General features: G+C 34.2%; 1 long non-coding RNA gene across 1 annotated transcript; it reads left to right on the forward strand.

The window, feature by feature from the left end:
- Nucleotides 1-234: 234 nt before the first annotated feature.
- Nucleotides 235-13,028, forward strand: LOC131934733 (uncharacterized). Its single transcript, XR_009385833.1, has 5 exons — nt 235-314; nt 6,607-6,686; nt 7,624-7,713; nt 10,952-10,980; nt 12,917-13,028. It is a non-coding gene; the product is annotated as an uncharacterized LOC131934733 (long non-coding RNA).
- The last annotated feature ends 9,145 nt before the right edge of the window (nt 13,029-22,173 follow it).

Here is a 22,173-nt window from a genome sequence, read left to right on the forward strand (position 1 = left end):
TGTACGTAAAATGTGTCCATTGGTTGATGGGTACAGTGACCTAGATTCCTGGCTTGTGTTAACAGAAAATAACTCTTGGTTTGTTTGTTTGTTTGTTACGAAAACAGTTTCCTTAGCTCATTGGCTTATGGTCCAGATTGGCAAGTTATGTTCTCCTGTGCTCATAGAGGTGCGATGATTGGTTAATTAATTTGTTACGTAAAATGTGTTCATTGGTTAATGGTGCAGCTAGTCAAGCCCCGCAAGCTGTCTGGTATGATTTGAAAGGTACATAATGGGAAGATCTTCAACACTCATGAACTGATTACAGCGCGGTAAGTCTGATACATTAAACTATGTTGTTTTTTTATTGTTGCTGAACGATTGTTTGTGAATAGCTTCACTCTCAGTGTATGTGCAGGTGAAGACGTGTGGCGAGGGGGATGTTGATTGCTCGATTTAATAGATTTTTGAAATGTGTAACACGCATTGATCAATATACATAAAATTGATACACGTCAGTATTAATTATATATTTTTTTTTGTAAACAATCGGCTTCAAAATAGCTAAATAATTGTATTTAATGTGGGAGCGAATCGTAGACTTACTGTCGTTTATTGAAACAGGAGGATGAGGGCGCAGGAGGGGGGGGGTTGACCAGCTGTGATGATGTGTGCGTAATTTCTGGGCAAACTTTTGTATTTTATAATTTGCATATACAATTAAGACCGACTTATAAGATTGAATTAAATGCATCATAACACAATGTGCCCCAAAGTCTTATGTTAAAGCTTTTAAAGTTATAAGGCCTTTAGAACACCCACCTTCTCGAAACAAGTCAAATATAAATTACCGCAAATAGGTGCACCACAAAAGACAATGCCCAAGATGGCATATTTGTTAATTAAGTCTAATTTCCCCAAACAAGACCTATTAACTTGATTGCTTAAATTAAGGAAGCACCATATCGAGATAGATATGAAGCCTCTCCGACGTAGATGAGTAAAGTAGGGCCGATTTGAGCAAACAAAAATTAGAGACAAGAGCTAGATAAACTCTAGCGGGCCTAACTCTTCTTATCGGCGCTTATATGAGCGTTACTTAAAAAATCCCAAGATCTTATACAAAGCCCATAGTATCAGAGTTAGGTACCTAAGACCCCCCGTCGACTACAGCCATGCACAATCGGTGCCCGTTGAAAGCCCACTATCTCAAACCATGGCCTATTATTAAATTTACAAATAAGTATTAGATCCTATAACAGGTGTCGTTTAACATTTTAACGACTTTCAGAAACAGGAAAATCCCCTCCAACATAATTAAGAGTATCTGTCCTCACCTTATGAGCCACATCTGCCCGAGAGTTCGAACTCGAGACTGTTAGCAACCATGAGCTTTACCGACCACACCGACCCCTAACAGATATCTAATATTCATTTTTTCTCTTCTAAGAGGGTTGGCGCCCCTACATTTGTCTGTACATATAGAAAATTTTCAAAACGAAACGAAATATGTACAGTTGTAAAGCCGGAAAAGTACACACAATAAAATGACGTCATTCTAGAGTACACAGAATTGAAAGTTTAATGCCGAAAAACTAAACAAAAAACATTACCGCCTAATTTATTTGCCTATTCTTAAAAGTGGAATGCATGAAGAGTTTCTTTCCGCCATTTCTTCGTCGAGGGGTGACGCCCCCCCCCCCCTACACACACTCCATGATAACGTCTACCACCCCTCCCCCTGGAAACAAAATATAAAATTATATTCAAAATATATACTTTATCACCTATGTTCACTACCCATCCCCCAATGAGAATTTAATCAACTGTAAAAGTTCAAAATGCGTCCCGCCTCTCCCGGGAAAAAATAAATCTGAAAGAAACACCGCATAATTGAGGTTTAGCAGCCATAAGTAGGAAATGGTTCTAGGTAAAGAATGGCTGGTCTGTACGATCAAACATGCGACCAGTGTTTCTTTCAGTGATTCATGCATGCAACTTTTGTTAGGTTTAAGATTAGATGCAAGGCTTAGGGGTATGACTACGACTAAATTTAGTATCAACTAGACTTACACGGTCATCCCTTGGATAACTGTGGGTTTCGTGGGTCATCACGTCTGTCACTTATCACAAAATTACCAGACCCCACATTCAAAAAGACGTTTTTTATCTTTTTTCTTCTTCTTCTTCTTCGTTCTTAATTATTAGTGTTGAAGGGGATCGAGATTTATCTGCCAGTGGGTTTGAACTCGAGACTGTTCGAATGTATCAACCATGAGCTTTTTGCCGACTCGACCACGCCTCCAACACAATTAAGCGTTACGTGTCAACTGGTTTTTGCGCCATTGAGGCCATTGACTCCGATTTCAGCCTGCTTTTCTTTTTGGATTTGCTTCCATAGCCTTTGTCCAACCAAGAACAAACTACAAGGCAGCAGTTGTTTAATTTTGGAGTTGTCTCTCCTAGAAGAGTGGCTGTCCCCAGCTAACGAGCCTCATCTGCCCGAGGGTTCGAACTCGAGACTTTTCGGTTTAGCAACCATGAGCTTTACCGACTCGACCACTTTTAAAAACACCGATTTCAGCTGAGCATAGGTCTGACCACACTATCCCTTCATATACTGACGTCACAGGTGACCTACTCAACTCTACTTCACCTGCCCAGTGTCCCGCCAAGTCTCAGACAGCATGTTTTTATCGTTTAAAAAAACGATTCCGGCCTAGCATGTCTCTGACCACACTATCCCTTCATATGCTTAGGACAAAGAAACAGATGAACTCTACTTCACCTGCCCTGTTTCCTGCCAAGTTCAGATAGGCAACTTTATCATTCACATCTAAAAAAAACAAATTGATTTTTTTTAACATTGACGTGATGTGTCTAGAACCCGTGCTACCTGCAGGAAAGCCTATTACAATTACAACTTAAATATCTAGATTCGTGACGTCACTGCTGTTTTTTGTTGAGTCTCCTTACGCAACTTGATTTAAGCGCATAGGCCCTATCTCTAGATCTAGATCTAAGTCTAGTAACTTTCAATTTAAATTTTATCTTAAATTAACCAATTCCACAGCTAAACAGACCTTTATTATATAAAATAATAAAGGTCTGAAATAGTTTAGTATATAGAAACTCACTATTATCTAAATCTATATAGAATTATCTATATTATACGACTGGTTTGCTTAAGTCTAGTTTTTGCGTAGCTCTTGCTAGATCTAGATTAGACCTATTCTAGATCTAAATAGATACATCACAAAGATTTATATCAAGTATTTAAGGACTAAAGTAGTTTAATAAAGAAACTCAAAAATGTATTATGATTTTAAAATGGATACTTTTTTTAACTAAACTAATTAGTCTCTGTTTTGATCTAGATTCTAGATCTAGATCTATATATAACTTTCTTGGCCACCTGATATTTAGATCTATAAATAACTTTCTTGGCCACCTGATATTTAGATCTATAAATAACTTTCTTGGACAGATTGTAGAGCTAGATACATTTATTGTAAAATTAAATGAAAAAGACATTTGAAAATTGATATAAGTGTTTGTACATAATAAAAACAGCAAATGGACGTATTGTTAAAGTTATAGCCGACAGAAAATTAGCTTTAGAACGCGTTAAACATTGGAATGGGAACACAATCTTCTTTGATAGAAGCCGCCATTTATTGTACTAAAAAGAAAAAAAAATATGTGACGTCACTATTCCCTCAAAGTAAAATCGTTTTTCTAAACTTTTAATTTCTAAACTTTTAAAATTAATGTGGTTAATCTACCAATGAATAAATCAATAAATTAATTAACGTCTTTAAATAAATTTGTGATTAACAGTCTGTCTGAAAACATTACATACATACTATTTTACAGCCCTACACATAGAGCAGATTCTCTCCATTACCCAATCAGACAAACAAAAAAAAAACGAAAAAAAAAACAAATAAATATTCAAACATGTAAACAAACTTGAATTTTAGTAGTATATAGATGTCCACAAATTGCGTGTAGATCAATTTTACTAGATAAAGTTATGCGGAAATGTCTAGGTACTAGGTATTATTTTTGAGAAAAAGAAAACACTATCAATCTAGCGCCCGTTGAATATTTAATATGAATGTGCAGTAGCTACGTGCGAAATTAAGGTTAAAATCGGTTAAAATGTCAGTTCTGGATAAAATTAGATTTCAATGATATTTTTCGTTTCTGGTTAAATTTGAAGTTGAGGTGGAGATGTTAGTTTTAGTTTAGAGAAAAATACATCACCGTCAACCTAGCGCCTGTTGTATTTCTCCCACAACGCGCCACTTACCTCGCAATTAATATGTTTATATCCCCTGAGTCACCGGAAGGTACCGGATTAATGTTTTTTAACTTCCGGTGCAGCGATTTTTAATCTCTTCCTGTATGTGTAGTTCACAATCGTTTTTATAGATCTTAAACATGTTCTTACTTTTTCTTTGTTCTTACCTTACTACTAAATTTTTCAAACCTAAACATTTTAATTGGCATCTTCAACAGTCAGGTAAGTGTGCTTAGCTTAGGTTTCAACAATTGTCATCCAACTGTTTTTTATTAGATTAATGTTTACACGCATACTTTTGAATACTGTCAGGAGACACGGTAATTGTTTTAGGATTTCTTAGAAATGGCAGGTTTTTTAAAATGTGGATTGACATAAATTATATTTTGATAATAAGTAATTGAAATTTACTCCAAACATGGTATGTATATATTAAAAAGAAGGTTAGCATGTGGTTAACACATATTGTAATAAAATTTTGATTTGCATTGGTTAAAGCAAACCTAAAAAAAAATATAGCAGTTGCACGCTAGGTTTACTAAGTTTAGTAAAGTTTATTTGTATGCCTTAGTCTAGTTCTAGTAGTAAGATGTATAAATGTAGACTGGTAATATTCCCTACTTTTCAATAATTATAATATAGACCGTATGGTAAGTTTAAGCTTAGCTTTAATTAGTTAATCTTAAGTTTGTTTGGCTAAACTTAGCATAGTCATTTCAGTGTCGGTTTAGATCTGATAATATGAATTTAAATTAGGTCTCATAAAATTGGGATAGGTTTAGGGTTGGGTTAGATTAGCTATAAAAATATGCATTTCAATTCAAGATTAACTTGTCATTAAAACAATTCGTTTCAGAACCAAGTTTTATGCAATATGACATCAAATTTGACTTAATTGGTTATATATATATATATATATATATATATATATATATATATATATATATATATATATATATATATATATATATATATATATATTTATATATATATATATATATATATATATATTTATATATATATATATATTTATATATATATATATATATATATATATATATTTATATAATTATATATATATATATATATATATATATATATATATATATATATATATTTATATATATATATATATATATATATATATTTATATAATTATATATATATATATATATATATATATATATATATATATATATATATTTATATATATATATATATATATATATATATATATATATTTATTTATTTATTTATTATTTAATATGCATTTCAATTTTGTGTAAGTGGGCCTGATGCGTATATAAGAACGTAGAGATTATCTACCTGTTGTGTTAATATAAAATTTATATCAAATCCGTTTTTATGATTTATTTGAAAACATCATTAAAAGTATAGGTTTACAAAAATACAATATGATAAACTAAGTGCTACTTACCTTATATACATCTATATACCCATCATCCAATTCTAAACGTTCTCAATAGTCTTGTCGATCATTAGATGATTGCGCATTACAAATCCAAGCACAATGCCTGGTTGGTAAGGTGAGAAAAGACAGATGTTGCCCACATATCAGTCGACCTCAGCCTTTGAACTTTTAATTCTTTTTACTCTAGAATCAATGGCGTCTTTTTATTGTGTGTACTTTTCAGGCTATACAACTGTACATATTTCGTTTCGTTATTTTTTGTTGTTGAAAAAATCATATCTATATCCCGAGTTACCACCCCTCTTAGTGTTATATAAGAATATTCCAGAAAGCTTAGGAGTAATCACTCCCGGTTTATTACTTAGTTAAACTTTTAAAAATAGAATAGAATCTTGTAGAAAAAAGAATTGCGCACCAAGTAAACGCCAAACAATATGTGTATAATAGTGCGGAATATTATTTTTACTTTATAAATTCACATGCGTTTTTTTTTTAGAAATTTGAAATAGCGTGATTTACTACTTCCGTCAACAGAAATTGGAATAAAGGCAGAAAAATAAATCTTTTACTTACATGTGAAATTTCATTAATCTTTTTGAAACAGTGCTCAAATTACAGGTTTTTGAAAAAAAAATAACAGTAAACACGTTCCATTTCCGGCGACCTAGCTGTAACGGTACTCAAGTTATCGTGTACACACACACAAAGACACACACAAATACGGACAAGATTGCAAAACTTTTTGTCCACTCAGGGAGGTGTAAAACTTCGAGATTTGAAAACAATCTCTATTCTTTTTTTGCACGATTACAATAATTCCTTTATACTATGTATACGAGAAAGTAGAAAGAGGAAAAAATATTTTCAAATCTGTTTATGTTTTAAGCATTTCCGCACAAACCTGATGAAAATGAAGATGATAGTTGTTCTGGTAATCCTGGCGAGTCTTGCAGTGCACTCGGACAGGTAGGTACTCATTTTTTAGCAACTAGTGTAATAGCCTGGTTAATAGTTATTCAATTCATTCCATGCTTTAGTTTTAAGTATGCGGGGACTGCGTGGTCGGATAATATAGAGTACGGAAGCTTATGTGAAAATCTTTGAGTTCGGATCACGGGCTCGAGTACTTAGGACGTCCCTGAATCAACAAAGCTCTAATGGATACCTGGCTCATGTTAGAGAAGGTTAAGGCGATTGGGCATAGTGTTGATTACACTTCGCCTTTAATTATCGGGGTCCCTGAAACATGTGTACTTCATCTGTCCACTAGACTGGCTGTTTCGAAAGTGTAGGCTGCTTTCCTTAATCTTACAGCAGAAAGTTGCTTAATATAGTAAACTGAAAGTATTGCAAACATAAAACTAAAAATTGGATTTTAATAGTAGTATCAAATTGAAAATGTACACAAAAATTGATACGTTACAACAACATAAATCATACAAGGTTAATACAAATTATTTTCTTTTATTTTTATACAATTGAATACACTTTCTCGGTGTTTATTACCTTATTGTAAGCCAAATGCATCATACACCCGAATATTGACTTACCAAGGTGCAGCCTGAACGGTCTTATATAAATAATACACGCCACTTAACATGCATTCTTCCCAACTAGTGCTTTTTTTCCCTCCAGAAATTGTTGTACCCGGTGGATGGGATTGCACCTGAAAATTAAATCTCATTTTGTGTGTGTGTGTGTTGTGGGGGGGGGGGACGGCTGTGGTATACACTATTGAAATTATTTATTTTCTATATGAATTATATTACAATTTAAAGTAGAGGGAGTGGACGACCTTTCAAAAAGATGTGACGGGGGGGGGGGGGGGAGGGGAGGGTGGGGGGGGGCATAAGCTTTTACGAAGACGTGCATGAAAGAGACTATTTTTTTTTCAATCCGACAGTTGCCCATGCGTTAAAAGGAACCGTCGTTGTAATTTGGGCATCTGGGAACCACAGTGCTGTGATTCCATGACTTGTGTGCGACCAAATGAGTAAGAGAGTAATATATATATATATATGTATATATATGTATATATATATATATATATATATATATATATATATATATATATATATATATATATATATATATATATATATATATATATATATATAAACAAATATTGGAATATGGCAGCACGATTTAATTAATTATAATACGCGATCACTTTTACACTTAGGCTCCTGTACAATTACATTTGGCCCTACGTCAATCCGGCTTGGACGCCACGGCATTTTTACCAAGATGCTAATACAATCCCACTAGGCGACACGACAATCCTACTAAGACGCCACGACATTCTTACTTAGTATTAAATAATTAATCCGAAAACGTAGTCTAGTTTTAAAATATATATATATATATATTTACCTATCCACCACTTCACCCAACGTCACATAAAAATTATGTCAATGAAAATTATTTTACTCTTTCAAATTAACGTTTTTTTTTCTTATTTTAAAACTATTTACTGAGCTCGGTCAAAGTTGAGTATAATAATATCAAATTTCTTTCTTCTACTTCAATTTTTAATTCTAGAGTCGAAAAAAATTAATTAAGTATCACGTGTAAAATTGCCTTGCGCTATATAGGCCAATGACTCCGATTTTATCCCGCTCATCCTTTTGTCCATCCAAGAACAAACTACAAGATAGTAGTTTATTGATATTGGAATTATCTTTCCTTGATGTTTTTGTCCCCAGCTATGAACCCTTTTCAGCCGGGTGTTAGAACAATAGGACTTCAGCAAACATGAGCATAACCGAAACATGGATCTCTTTTCTACTATAATTTCTAATCAATTTCCATAGCTTGAAATGGATGATTAAATTATGTTTGTAGCGCATATTTGTAAAATGCAAAAAATAATGTGGTTACTATTTCTGACCAGCATCAAGCATCTTCACAAAAATCAGATTATCCCTCTTCGTCCCCAGGTGTGCCGTCATTTAGGAGCACTCCTTGTTCCTTGTTTAGCTTTTTTTTTTTAAATTATTATTACATATTAACGTACCCGTCTAAAAATTCTAAGAAGGTCACAAATAATATATTCTAAGAGGTGTGGCCTTGTTTTCTAAAACTGAATTGCCCGTGCTTGTATCCAGTGGCGTAGCGAGGTCGAGTGTCACCCGGTGTGGCACTTAATGGTGTCACCCCCTAGAGGCGTAGTGACCCTTCTCAGGGACAAACTTTCAAATTTTCGAGATTTGCACCCCCCCTTAATCTTTCGATTTGCACTACCCCCTACCCCCTCAAACTTTCGATTTGCACCCCCCTCAAGTTTTGCTCTATATATTTTGCTATTTTTTGCCTTGGTGTCACCTCCCTAAATGGTGTCACCCGGTGAGGTCCGCACCCCCGCCCCTCCCCCCTCGCTACGCCTCTGCTTGTATCATTTTTATCGGGGCACGGGTTCACCTACAATGTAAGCATCAAGTGTATATTAATCACTCACGGTAATTGTGAGGTGGAACACATTTCGGTGACCGCCCAGATGTCAAGGAGTAGAGGGGCGCTCTTGGGAGTCCCCGAATACACTACCGAAATGGCGCCCAGTAGGGCCCCTGGCTAATTAAAAACTGTGTCGCTCATAGGTTAATCTAGTATGCCTTATAGTACCCAGTTTAATTTATTGAACGACTTTAATATCCCATTTTATCCATAGCCTAACGCACACAAAAAATAAAATCAAACGTAAGCGATAGCGCTCAAGGGATAAACTGGGGAGTCAAATTTTACCCTGACGGCGTGACGGCGAATGCGTCTGATTCGATTTAGTGAACGACAATAACGCCCCATCTTATCTATAGTCTTTCGCACTGTTTAATATGAATGTAGGATTCAACATAGCGCTCGCGGCAAAGACAAGAGCGCCCAATCACAACTTGCCGGGGGCCGCCTGTGTAAAATTGAATTTTTAAAAGTAGAAACCACCTCCAGGGTATTTTCATTAGCTTCCAGAAATTCATTGCTATTGGGTTAGTATGGTTTGTAAGCTATTTGGAGCTCCAAGATTTCCCGTGAGCACTATGGCGTCTACGTTTGTTTTAAAAAGTGCGATAGGTTATGGATAAGAAGGGTTAATAAAGCCCAGCACTAAATCGAATCAAGTGCTTCTTACGGCTCGACAAAGTTCTATTTTGCGCCAAGGGCCTCCCCATGAGCGCTATGGCAATTACGTTATTTTTAGTGATCGCAATAGACTATAAAAAAGTAAGGGTATTTTAGTAGTTTACTAAATTGAATCAAGTGGTTCCACCGGTGTCCCGATAGGGTGCGATTTGGCGACCAGGGCTAGACTGCGAGCCTTATGCGTTTATGTTTGCATTTAAACTTGTGTTTATTTTATGCGTTATTGTTTGCGTTTAGGTTTGCGTTTGCATTTGTGTTTGCGTGTTGCGTTTGGGGTTTTCTTTTGTGTTTGCGTTTATGTTTGTGTTTGCGTTTGCTTTGTGTTTGTGTATTCGTTTGTGTTTGTGTTAGCGTGTTTGTGTTTGCGTTTGCGTTTGCTTTGTGTTTGTTTTAGCTTTTGTGTTTGTATTGCGTTGTGTTTGAGTTTAGTTTTGTTCTGTTCCGAAATTGGTACATTTAAAAAGGCCTAGCTCAAGTATGCAGTCTGTGTATATAACATATATATTTCTCTCTCTCTCTCTCTCTATATATATATATATATATATATATATATATATATATATATATATATATATATATATAGAGAGAGAGAGAGAGAGAGAGAGAGAGAGAGAGTTTTACATGGAATTTTAAAAGATTTAACAGTTTAACCAGTTGATTTAGAGTTAAATTGCAGATAGGCGGACTAAAATTTACAGTTATAATATGTTATAATTTACATTCAGCAATGTGATTAATTAACATAAATCAGAACCAAAAGGGGTTGGGGATTGTGTGGTAGGGAGGTTAAAGCTCATGGTTACTAAACCGTAAAGTCCCCAGTAAAGACAGCTGGGGCTCGCTAAGTAGGGATAATAAAATATCTAAGAGAGGAAAGTTGATTTAGTTCTAAATTGTAGTTTGTTCTTAGATGGGTAAAGGCTATATAAGATCATCCAGACAGAAAAGTTGGATGATATCTGAGTAATCAGGCCAGTTGGCACATGACCGCTTGATACGTAATCATCAATTCTGAGAGTTGTAATCTTTTCCACCTTTACAATTGAGAACTAAAAAGAAGCCAAAGATACACCTTAGTTATCTTTTTCTTTATTTAGATGGGCATTGTCTGGGAGATGCGATAATGGTAAGTTATTTAATTATAAAGAGCTTTTTAAATATATCATATTTATTATCATACGTTTATGATACTCATATTTTAATGTGTATTTGTAAATTTGTCTTTAAACTTTGAAAATATTCAAATTTTACTAAGAAGATTTATGTAAAAATTATATTTTTACAAGAGCACTGTGAAATAACCTTTCCGAACATGACGGTCCGTGTTTCAGTGATATTGACATATGCAAGGATAACGTGATGAGCTATCCCCATCCACTTACGTTTCTTATTTTAAGTCAAGAACGACTCAGAGTTGGGTGTACACAATAGCGATTTACTAACACGAACTCTGGATTCGATTTCGAGACTTTCGGGTTAGCAGTCGTATGCTCAACCTTCCGACAACAATTCTCCCACAGACAAATAAATCTCTAAGACACTATATTTAAACCGACATGGACGTTTTCGACAGCACCGTGTTTAGACATACCTTTGCATTTTCATAATTTTGTTGGGATAAAATATAATTAAAATTAATTCTAAATTGAATGGTATTTCACCATACAAATATTTTTAAATTCATAAAGAAACATATTTCTCTAGTGTTTTTTTGTATTTGTTGCAAAAACTCGTCTACTGAGACTATACGATTTCGTAAAAGAATGATCAACTAGTTATTATTTGAGCAAGATAAATGCTATTTTGTTTTACCGTGAGACCTCAACAAAAGCTAGTTTTTTTTTCAAAATGGGGGCCTTTTTCCGTGGCAATAATATTTTTAAAGGATTCCCTGTTGCATGAAAATATTTTTTCCCTCATGTTTTCCCTCATGTAGCCTACCTTAACTTAAATACACACACATAAATAAAGGATTTTTATTAATTAAAAAAGGTTTTGTTTTTACGAGTTATTTTCCTGAGCCTACCCTTTTTTAGGACTACCTCCCCGTTAACAACAATTGCAATATTTAAACCTGCCTACAATGCAACGATATTTAATTAAACCTACATCTCTGATTACGTCGCTTCAATTTTTATACCTATCTGCGTGATTTAGATTCGGCTACAATTAAACATACCTCTGTGGATACAAAGTGCCATTTTTATTACTAGCTCCCTAAAGACAGCGCCGTTTATTTAAACTTATCTTCCTATTTAGAAAACAGTCATATTTATATCTACTTCCTTGATCGCAACGGCACATACTTAAACCTACTAGTCTGATGCTAAAGCCACCTGCTTTAACTTCAATTCATGAACGCCCAGTTATCAATATCTCCCTCCGGTAACAGCTTACACCCAATCGCTGTAAGGAGAACTGAACATGACATATTTCAATCTTTATGTACAATTATCATATAACTGTGATTTTAATATTCAACCCCGTTTATAAATTGAAATAACATTACTTTCTTATTCTGGTGTAGCAGTTTATTACATTAGAAAAGTTATTTTAGAAAAAAAAACAGACTTTGAGTGCACGTCGATCAACATCCGCAAAGGTTAGGATGACCACATTCCTCATAGACAGCTCAGGTGTAAGCGGTGGAGCGGGACTATCGTAGGATCAACAGAATAAGCAACAGCATGGGGACAGAGGGGTCTAGCGGTAGAGAGCTTGACTGCTAACCCGTAAGTCTCGAGTTCGAGACCACACTATCTCTCCATAATCAGAGGTCACAGAAGCATGTGAACTCTACTTCACGTGACCGACAGGTTTGAAAAGGGATTTTTACTTTTTTTTTGTTACAATGGGCATAGCTTGGCTATGTGTTTAAGTTTGATCATAGATGTATTATTTCATTGTATCCTTAGTGTTGGGCGCTGTTTATATATATAATGGAATATGTGACCGAGGAAATATTAAATATGGAGATGCTATATTTCATACTTTTTAAAAACATTGTATTTTTTTAATGTTTTGATGTCAATCATAATTAATTATTTTGATTTCATTGCAAGCTGAATGACACTGTGGAGCCTATGGAAAAAAGGGAACAAAACAGTACCTTAGCAAGCAAATTGAACAGAATATTATTATATATTTACTCAAAATGTTAAAAAAATAATAATTAATTTCCCTTTAAAAAATTCGCTTTTTTTTGTATTTAGATTACTTAAAAGTTTATTAATATGCATTACAGAATAATGTCGACCACTGACGTCGTTTTAAATTGTATTACCATACCTACGTTTTAGTTCCAAATATTAAAAATATCTAATTTATACAGAAAATATTAAACATACTTTAACCAGTGTTTACCCCCACCCCTCAGTCTTCAAAAGTCTGGAAAAAACAGCCTTCTAGATGCATTGCGCACATTTTACAAAATCCCAAATTTGTTTATAAAATAGTCCCTTTTTTCTATTATCCGTGGCTTAAAATAAAAACATTGCCCTATCAAGTGAAAGTGTAGTGTGTTTTGTGTTTGTTAAGGGTAAAACATGTTATACTCAATAGCATGGTAAGCACACTGGCTGTATTTTATAAGGCTTACTTATCACTCAATATGCTTAGGACACAGAAAGAAGTGGAATCTATTTCACTTGCCCCGTAAACCAAAAGGTTTGAAAGGGAAATTTTACTTTACTTGTTACTTTAACTAAAAGCTGAAACACATGCAGCTAATCTACAGAGATGAATGTTTAATACACGTGGTCATGTGTCATTATGATGTATGTTTTATCGCAGACTTAAACAACAGTTAGCGTTATTGTTCAATGAGATAGAAGTCGGCGTAGTCGAGTCTGTAAAGCTCATGTTAGCTAAATCGAAAAGTCTAGCAGATGAGGCTCGTTAGCTGGGGACCGCAACACTTCTCGGAGAAACAACTCTAAAATCAAACAACTGCTGCCTTGTAGTTTGTTCTTGGTTGGACAAAGGCTATGGAAGCAAATCCAAAAAGAAAAGCAGGCTGGAATAGGAGTCAATGGCCTCAATGGCGCATTACCAGTTGACATGTATCCTTAAATGTGATGGAGGCGTGGTCGAGTCGGCAAAAAGCTCATGGTTGATAAATTCGAAAAAAAGTCTCGAGTTCAAACCCTCTAGTAGATATGGCGCGATCCCTTCCAACACTAAAAATTAAGAACGAAGAAGAAGAAGAAGATTACAAACACACAAACACACACACACACACATACAGACGCACACATACATAATGTTAAGACCTTACAAATACTCATACTTTCTAAATTATTTCTTAGACATCGATAACATATTAATCAAACTATATTTGTCAGAACAAAAGGTCTGGAAACGAATAAAATAAAGTAACCTGTCATCTGTACTTGTTGCTCTATATTAGATAAATTGTTGCAACATAACACTTATTTACTAAATAACAATGTTACATAAGCCGTGATGTTTCATACAAAGATAGAGAATTTACGTACGTTCAACTTCAAGTTATTGTATTGTATGGATTTTTTAAAATGATGAATAATAATTAGCTATTAATTTTAAGCTTCCTTGATAGACAGCTTAAAACTAGATCTAACTAGATACAAATTTGAACAAAAGAATCTGGAGTACAAGGCGACACATTTGATAATAATATGTGGATCTGCAATGTATTTATGTGTTGCATAGATGTCGATGAAAGAGAAGTGAGTCGGTAGAATAAAAACACCTTACAAAAACCGTGAACAAATTTACAATAGTCGTAGGCTTCACTAAAAGATTTCTGACATCTGCCTTGTCAAGAGAGTTACCATTTGGACCAGCTGTCTTGTGAGGGTGGACAAGTTTTATTTTCTTCTTACGGGGATCGCCTCTTCTTATATGTCTGGTACAGTTTCGTGAAATCTAACACAAGTCCAATTCAACATATACTACAATGGTTTATTGACAACACCAATCAATTGTTCTACTCCTAACAGTAACTAGTCTATACTATAATATACTGCCTACTAACACTAACTAACTATACACTCTCACGAACATCCGTAACAAACTATCTATCTCTAACGTCCACCTAACTCTACATATCTCTGTTCGTTCTCTACCGCTACTTATCACCGTCTGCTGACCCACGCTCCAGTGGTCAGCTGACCGTTCCATTTGACTGGTCAGCTCCTGTATTTCCATTGGTCCTCCATTAAACTTGTTACACTCGTTAGACATAACAAAATAACTTAATTTTAGTTGGAGTTTTAGTTTCTGTTCTAAAATATTTATATCAGGCTATTTTACGGAACCTAAAAGACATTTCCAAGTGTGCCAGACGAGTTATATGTAGCATAAGTTCAAATCTCCGGAAACTACATTTATCGACCCACCTATACGACTTTGGTGATGCGGCGAAACCTGACCGATGTTTACAGACTCGTCGACAGCAACCAGTAAAACTGCATGGGTCGATTACTTAGCCCTAAGATACGAGTTTATTATTTTGTACATATCTGTTCCAGGACAAAATACACATATGAGACATATTTTTCAGGCAATTCTTCGGCATACAACACGTCCTCAAAGTAAAAATTAAAAATACAATTTTTATAGAAAATATATAATTCAACCAATATCCGCTCCCAAATAACAAAGATAAATGTCTGAAAGAAACACTGCCCATTTGCAAAGTACGCGTGATTAACCCTCACTGCGGAGAAATCACCACGTTTTAAAAGATGTCACACCTGAGACAACAGGTATTTATTTTTTGAATAACTGATTTCGTCTTAGCATGGGTCTGACCGCATTATCCCTTCATATGCTTCAATTGCATAAATAGGTGAATTCTACTTCAACTGCCCCCGTGTCCTGCCAGATCCAGATAGGCAACTTGTTTGATGTGCAATTTTATAAATACACATAGTGAGCCAGTCTATAAAAAAATAAGTATTCCCATAAAGAGACGCTAAACATAGGTGGAGTATGAGAGAGAATGTAAGCGCGTTTTGTATTTCCTTTATCGTATGGGTATATAAGCTCTAACCATAAACAATATATATTTGGTTTTACAAAACCATAAAGAAAAAGTTTTATATGTTAAATCTACGAATTAAATTATGCATCAATTTATTAGTTACGTATTATTCACATAAATAGTGACTATACAATTATTATACTGTTATTATAAGCTATCGAGGAAGTTACCGAACACTTATATATTGTCTCTAAAAACTACTTTCCAAAAAGTCTTTACTTTCTTATTCTATTTCGAGATCTCTTTAACTTCCCCACAATATGTTTCCTCAAAAGTTTCGTAAAATATTCCTATAATGTTGCTCTACTAGTTGTAACCTACTTAGTTCTTTCTTCTTTTTAATAGTTTAATTTTATTAATGTTTAAATGGCCTTGAGCTAGCTTTTTGTTAAACTAAGAAATTTTCCACCATTATCATGTGATAGTATTCACAACTGTGTTCGTATTACTCGTGTTTTGGCTCCATCCCCCGATGGTCGTTGATATTGGTGTCAACATCCTATAATTTTAGGGTAATATAAAAAGGAGGAATTTTTCAGACACGAGGCGCGAGACACCCAGAGAGAACCCATGACTCAAAGCATCCATGTTGTGTTAGGCCGTAATTTACTTATGTTTCAATAGTACTAAGTATTTGATTTTTCATAGTGTAGGTTGTGCTAGTGAGATATTTTATCCAGTGATAAGTGTTTGTGATTTCCATAAAATTGTAAATTGGGTTTTAAATTATTGTATAATTGTTTTTGCATTGTATTTTAAAATTTAGACTTGTTTGCTTTTAGAAGTTTTTAGATTGATTAAAAGTTCTATAAGATTTCAAATCTACGAAGAGTTTGTTGTTGCTAGTAATCTTTTGAATTTTCGTATAATTATTCATCAGTCTGAAGCCATCACAAAAGAACCTGGGTGTTACCTAATATTTTATCAGTTGTAGAGTTACGTAACAAAAAGTAAAACTCAACACTTAACACACGACTTCATTAGGTCATCTCAGCAGTAAAATAATTGCATTCAAATATAAATTATGTACATTAGTGAATGTCAAACCAACTGAAAACACTATCTCGTGGTTTGCACAATACTCTCTGATGGCGATCGATAGCAAGCTGGAAATCTGCCAAGATGATAAAAAGCGTAATTGTATTTTTAGGCGTAATGAAAAAGGATCTAGTATAGATAATGCGCACATAGCTTTTCAGTGCGACGGAATAAAAAAAAACCAACAACCTCACTGTAATAAAAATTAAATTGTAATGTTGGCAATATGGGTGTTAACTAGTTTTGGGCATGTTATAAACAGAGTGAAATATTCTCAGGTGTTTGAAATTGAAAATGTATAACGTTTCCATAGAACATAATAACATCATAGTTATATAGTTGACCAAGCGGCCTTTTACACGTAGAAGTTTTATTGACTTTTCAAGTAAAGATCAATGATAGCTGGCATATACATTCTTAATGAAGCTCAAACGTCATATCAATATCAATTTGTAAAAATCGATACTGTTTATATAAAAGACACTGCCCAGTGAATAGTATAAAGTTGATGGAATCAGACATTCTAAAGTGTCTATCAGACTCATGGTATTGGTATATAATAATAATTATTATAACTATACTTTTCTGATATACAACAAAATATTGCATGATAAAACCTTTCTTTTAAAGTACAGCACATTAACGATGGCGGAAAAAGTGTCAATGATTTCTTCACTGGTTTGGCTGTTGTTCCACTACCTCACGACTACGTTGGGAGCTGATACATTATACAACGTTGCTCTTTACAAGCCAGCCTTTCTGTCCACAATGTACAAGGATTGGACTCCAGAAAAAGGAAACGATGGTGATACGACAGTTAATGAACTCGGTGGACAATGTACACAAACCAGTCCTCTAAACAACAGTTGGTGGATGGTGGACCTCTTGGATACTTACATCATCAAGGCAGTTGTTCTGACAAACAGGTGGGTTATACATATTTTACATCTATGTGTAAACAAAAAAGTGGCAATAAATTCGGTGTAGTGTCGTTTTTATTGTATTCGAGTCTTCCCTGTGTGTCTGTTGAATTGTCGTTAAGTGTGTGCTTGTGTGAACTTGTGTATTGGCTTACTGTACTGTGACTTGGTTTTGTAGCCGCTTGTTATTAACTATCTGGGCTTATCCGTGGTACCAGAGTCTAGTCTAACTTCTCGCATGTGCTTTCTGGTCATACTGTCCCCAAAGTCGACAAATCATGCCAAAGCGGTCGAGGTCCAAATCTGTCATTACTTACGACCGTCTCTAATCTCGTCCTCACCTCGTGGTCAAATTCTGGTCAGCTCAGGATTCTTTATTAGTGAGAACCTGTAGTTCGCTTTCCGAAGCTATCTTTGTTAGAGCAAATTAGTGGTCCGGGCAGTCCAGCTTTTCGGCTATTGATTACACGGATGGCTATCTCGTTCCGCAGCGCGTTTCCAATAAGAGGTTTGGTCTCACCGAAAGTGATATAACAGCTAACGTTGTTACATGCATACATGTATATATATATATGTATATATATATATATATATATATATATATATATATATATATATATATATATATATATATATATATATATATATATATATACATATATATATATATATATATATATATATATATATATATATATATAGTACATGTGTCTGAAAAACCATTGCTTTGCTCACGGCAGGAACGATTATCTACAATGGGCAGTTAGGTTAAATCATTTCCTGATTGATGTGTTTATCAACGATCCTCGTAAGACATCAACATTTCCCAATGTTCTTGGAAGCATCTGTTACCAACAGACAGAAGCCGTAACAATTGGTACCTTTACGTGGAACTGTAGCAAGCCAGTAGCTGGTCGTTATTTGAGATTAATCAAGTAAGTCAATTGGTTGTTTAATCTAGATATTGTATATTGTAAATGAAAAAAAAAAACTTGCTATATGTTATATGTGTCTTTTTGTATAACCTGCTGAAATATACGAGATTGCGGAAGTCAATAAAGTGGCTATTAGGCAGCTTTATTTACATATTAGTCGATAAATGATAATTATCAGTCAATTTCTGCATGAGAAGAGCTGCAAAACGTGTGTATATTAGGCTTTAAGACTTGACACAAGGCAATATTGCAGTGGTTTAACAATATTAGTCTACCCAAGAACAAACTACAATGCAGCAGAGCAGATATTTAATATTCGAGTTGTCTCTCCTAGACGAGTGGCTGTCCTCAGCTATCGAGCCTCAACTACCTGGGAGATTTAAACTTGGGACTTGGGACAATGCCAATAAAGACTAAGGAAGCAAATCTTCTTAACTTTCTCGAATATTCTTATATAACACAACGGGGCATGGCAAATCGGGATATAGACATGATTTTAATCACTTTGTACATACTAAAACTTCTTTAAAAGAGATTAGAAACTTGCAGAAAAAAATAGTGCACACAAAATAAACAGCAAATAATGTGTGTATAATAGTGCGGAACATTAGTACTTTATAAATTCATTTGTGTTTTGTTTACGAAATCTAAAATAGCGTAAAGTGGTGCTTCCGGTCACCGGAAATTAATAAAAAATGTTACTTAAAAATGTATAAAAAATGTAGATATTTTACGTATTGTGATTTCAATTTTCGGCAGAATTACAATGATTCCTAAATACTTCGTATGCCTGAATGTAATAAACCGGGAGTGATCTCCCCTAAATTTTCTCAAATATTGTAATATAACACTACGTGGGATGTCAACTCGGAATATAGACATGATTTTTGTTTACTTAAACTTTTAAAAATAGAATAAAATCTAGTAGAAAAAAAATTGCGCACCAAGTGAGCACCAAAACCAAATGTGCGTAATAGTGCGCAATATTATTAGTACTTTATAAATTTACATGCGTTTTTTAAGAAATTGGAAATAGCGTAAATTAGTACTTCCGTTCAACGGAGGTTACTCAAAATTTGATAGAAGGTAGAGAATTAGATCTTTTACTTACATGTGAAATTTCATTTATCTATCTGAATTAGTACTCAAGTTATAGGCTTTTGAAAAATTCAAAGTAGAAAAAGTACCACTTCCGGTTATCGGAAATCGCTCAATAGTTGATACGTATCTACGATTTTAATATAATACTTATATATGAAATTTCATCAACCTAGCTTTAACGGTACTCAAGTAATCGTGTTTACACACAGACAGACAGACACACATACACACACACAGACACACAGACATACGGACAAGATTGCAAAATTATGTTTATCCGTATCAGTGCACGACTACAAGACTTTCTCTATACTTCATATAATCGAGAAAAAAATAAACCGGGAGTGATCTCTCCTAAACTTTCTCGAATATTCTTATATAAAATAACAGGGGATGGGAACTCGGGTTATAGACATGATTTTTAATCCATTTTAAATACTTAAAGTTTTAAAAATAGAATAAAATCTCGTAGAAAAAAGATTGCACACCAAGTGAACGCCAAATAAAAAAGTGCATAATAGTGCGCAATATTATTAGTACTTTAAAAATTTAAATTTGTTTTTTGAGAAATCGGAAGTAGCGTAAATTAGTACTTCCGGGCAACGGAAATTACTCTAAATTTGACAGAAGGTAGAGAATTAGATCTTATACTAACATGTGAAATTTAATTAACTATCTGAAATAGTACTCAAGTTATAGGCTTTTGAAAAATTCAAAATAGGAAAAGTACCACTTCTTGTTATCGGAAATCGCTCAAAAGTTGATACGGATCAACGATTTTGATAAAATACTTATATATGAAATTTCATCAACCTAGCTGTAACGGTACTTAAGTTATCGTGTTTACACACGGACAGACACACACACACACAGACATACGGACAGAATTGCAAAGCCCAGTTTTTCAGACTGGATTACACATAAAACCTCTTAATTTTGATAAATCTGGATTGGTAATTTTTGCCCGATTAAAATAAGTCCTCTATACTTCGAATGTGATGAAGGACTGAGGTGTAATACGGTGAAAATTGTTAAAATTTCAATTGATTTTTTTTGTGCACGATTACAATACTTTCTCTATACTTCGTATATAAGAGAAAGTAAAAAGAAAAGCAGGCTGAAATTTAAGTCAGCGGCTTAAAAGGTCTTTATCATATTGATTCATAACACATAATTGTGTTGGAAGGAATTGCTATGATTTTGAACACAGAATAAGAATTTGTTTTGAAATTTTCGTTTAATTCAAATCCGCATATCGGTCAATATAAGCTTTAATGTCTATGTACTCATGGCCGGCTAGAAACGCCCCTAACCTTTACTCCATGGAACGCAAATGTTACAAAATATGTTAATATTAAACATTCTTTAATTCTAACCAACTGTCTTTATCTACAGTTTCAATGTCCACCAGGTTTGTTATTTAAAATAAATCTTTGTATGAGTTTATTTTTGCATTTCAACAGGTATACTGAAGACTCTCTCAACTTTTGTGAGCTACAAGTGTGGGCTACAACACCAACAGAAGCCAGCCCTTTTAAAGTTTACAAAAACAAGAAGCTTGACGTCACGTCTTTGTTTGATCTAACTGTGTCCCGGTCCATGGTGTGTGCTTCTAAATGTCTAGAGAAACGTTACACAGACGGTTGTGCTGCTTTCAACTGGTTCCCTTCTACACGTCTGTGTCAATTGTTGAATGTTGACCCGAGAGATGTCACTGTTGTTACAAAACTTGTCTCAATGTCTGATGTCCAGTTCTATATTATAAAGTTCTAGATATAATTTCGGAATGGTGATTGACACTCTAGGTAGGGATATTACTGGTTTGACACGGCGACTTTGACTCTGGTTTAAAAACTTCATGACCCAGATTGTGAAGTGCATCATTTGGATCAAGTCTAAGCTCTACTATTTCTTTCATGCTCTCTTTGAAATGTGTACATAATGTTACGTTTTACCGTTTTTAATTAACTAATTTGATCTTTTATCTAATTAAATGTGATCTTAAAACTTATCATGGCACATTAGGCTTCTGTAGCTTGTTTTTCAGACAGCACTTTGACGTGAATCACTTCCTTAAAAGCCTTCTTTACAGGCTGCTGTTAATCTTATTAAAATACTTGTCCATTGCTAAATCAGGAAACAATTTACAGCTACTTTTAACTCTCTGAATATATTATATTTACTAGTGTCACCTCCTGAAACTTTAGTGCCCCTAACCCCAAAAACAATTTAAAGTGCACTTTTTTCCGTTTTTATTAAACACATTTTTAATTCCTTTTTGTGTCACTTCACAATGT

This window comes from Physella acuta, unplaced genomic scaffold (genome assembly GCF_028476545.2).
Source record: "Physella acuta isolate Inbredline_101_S28 unplaced genomic scaffold, ASM2847654v3 ptg000116l, whole genome shotgun sequence".
Lineage (NCBI taxonomy): Eukaryota > Metazoa > Mollusca > Gastropoda > Physidae > Physella > Physella acuta.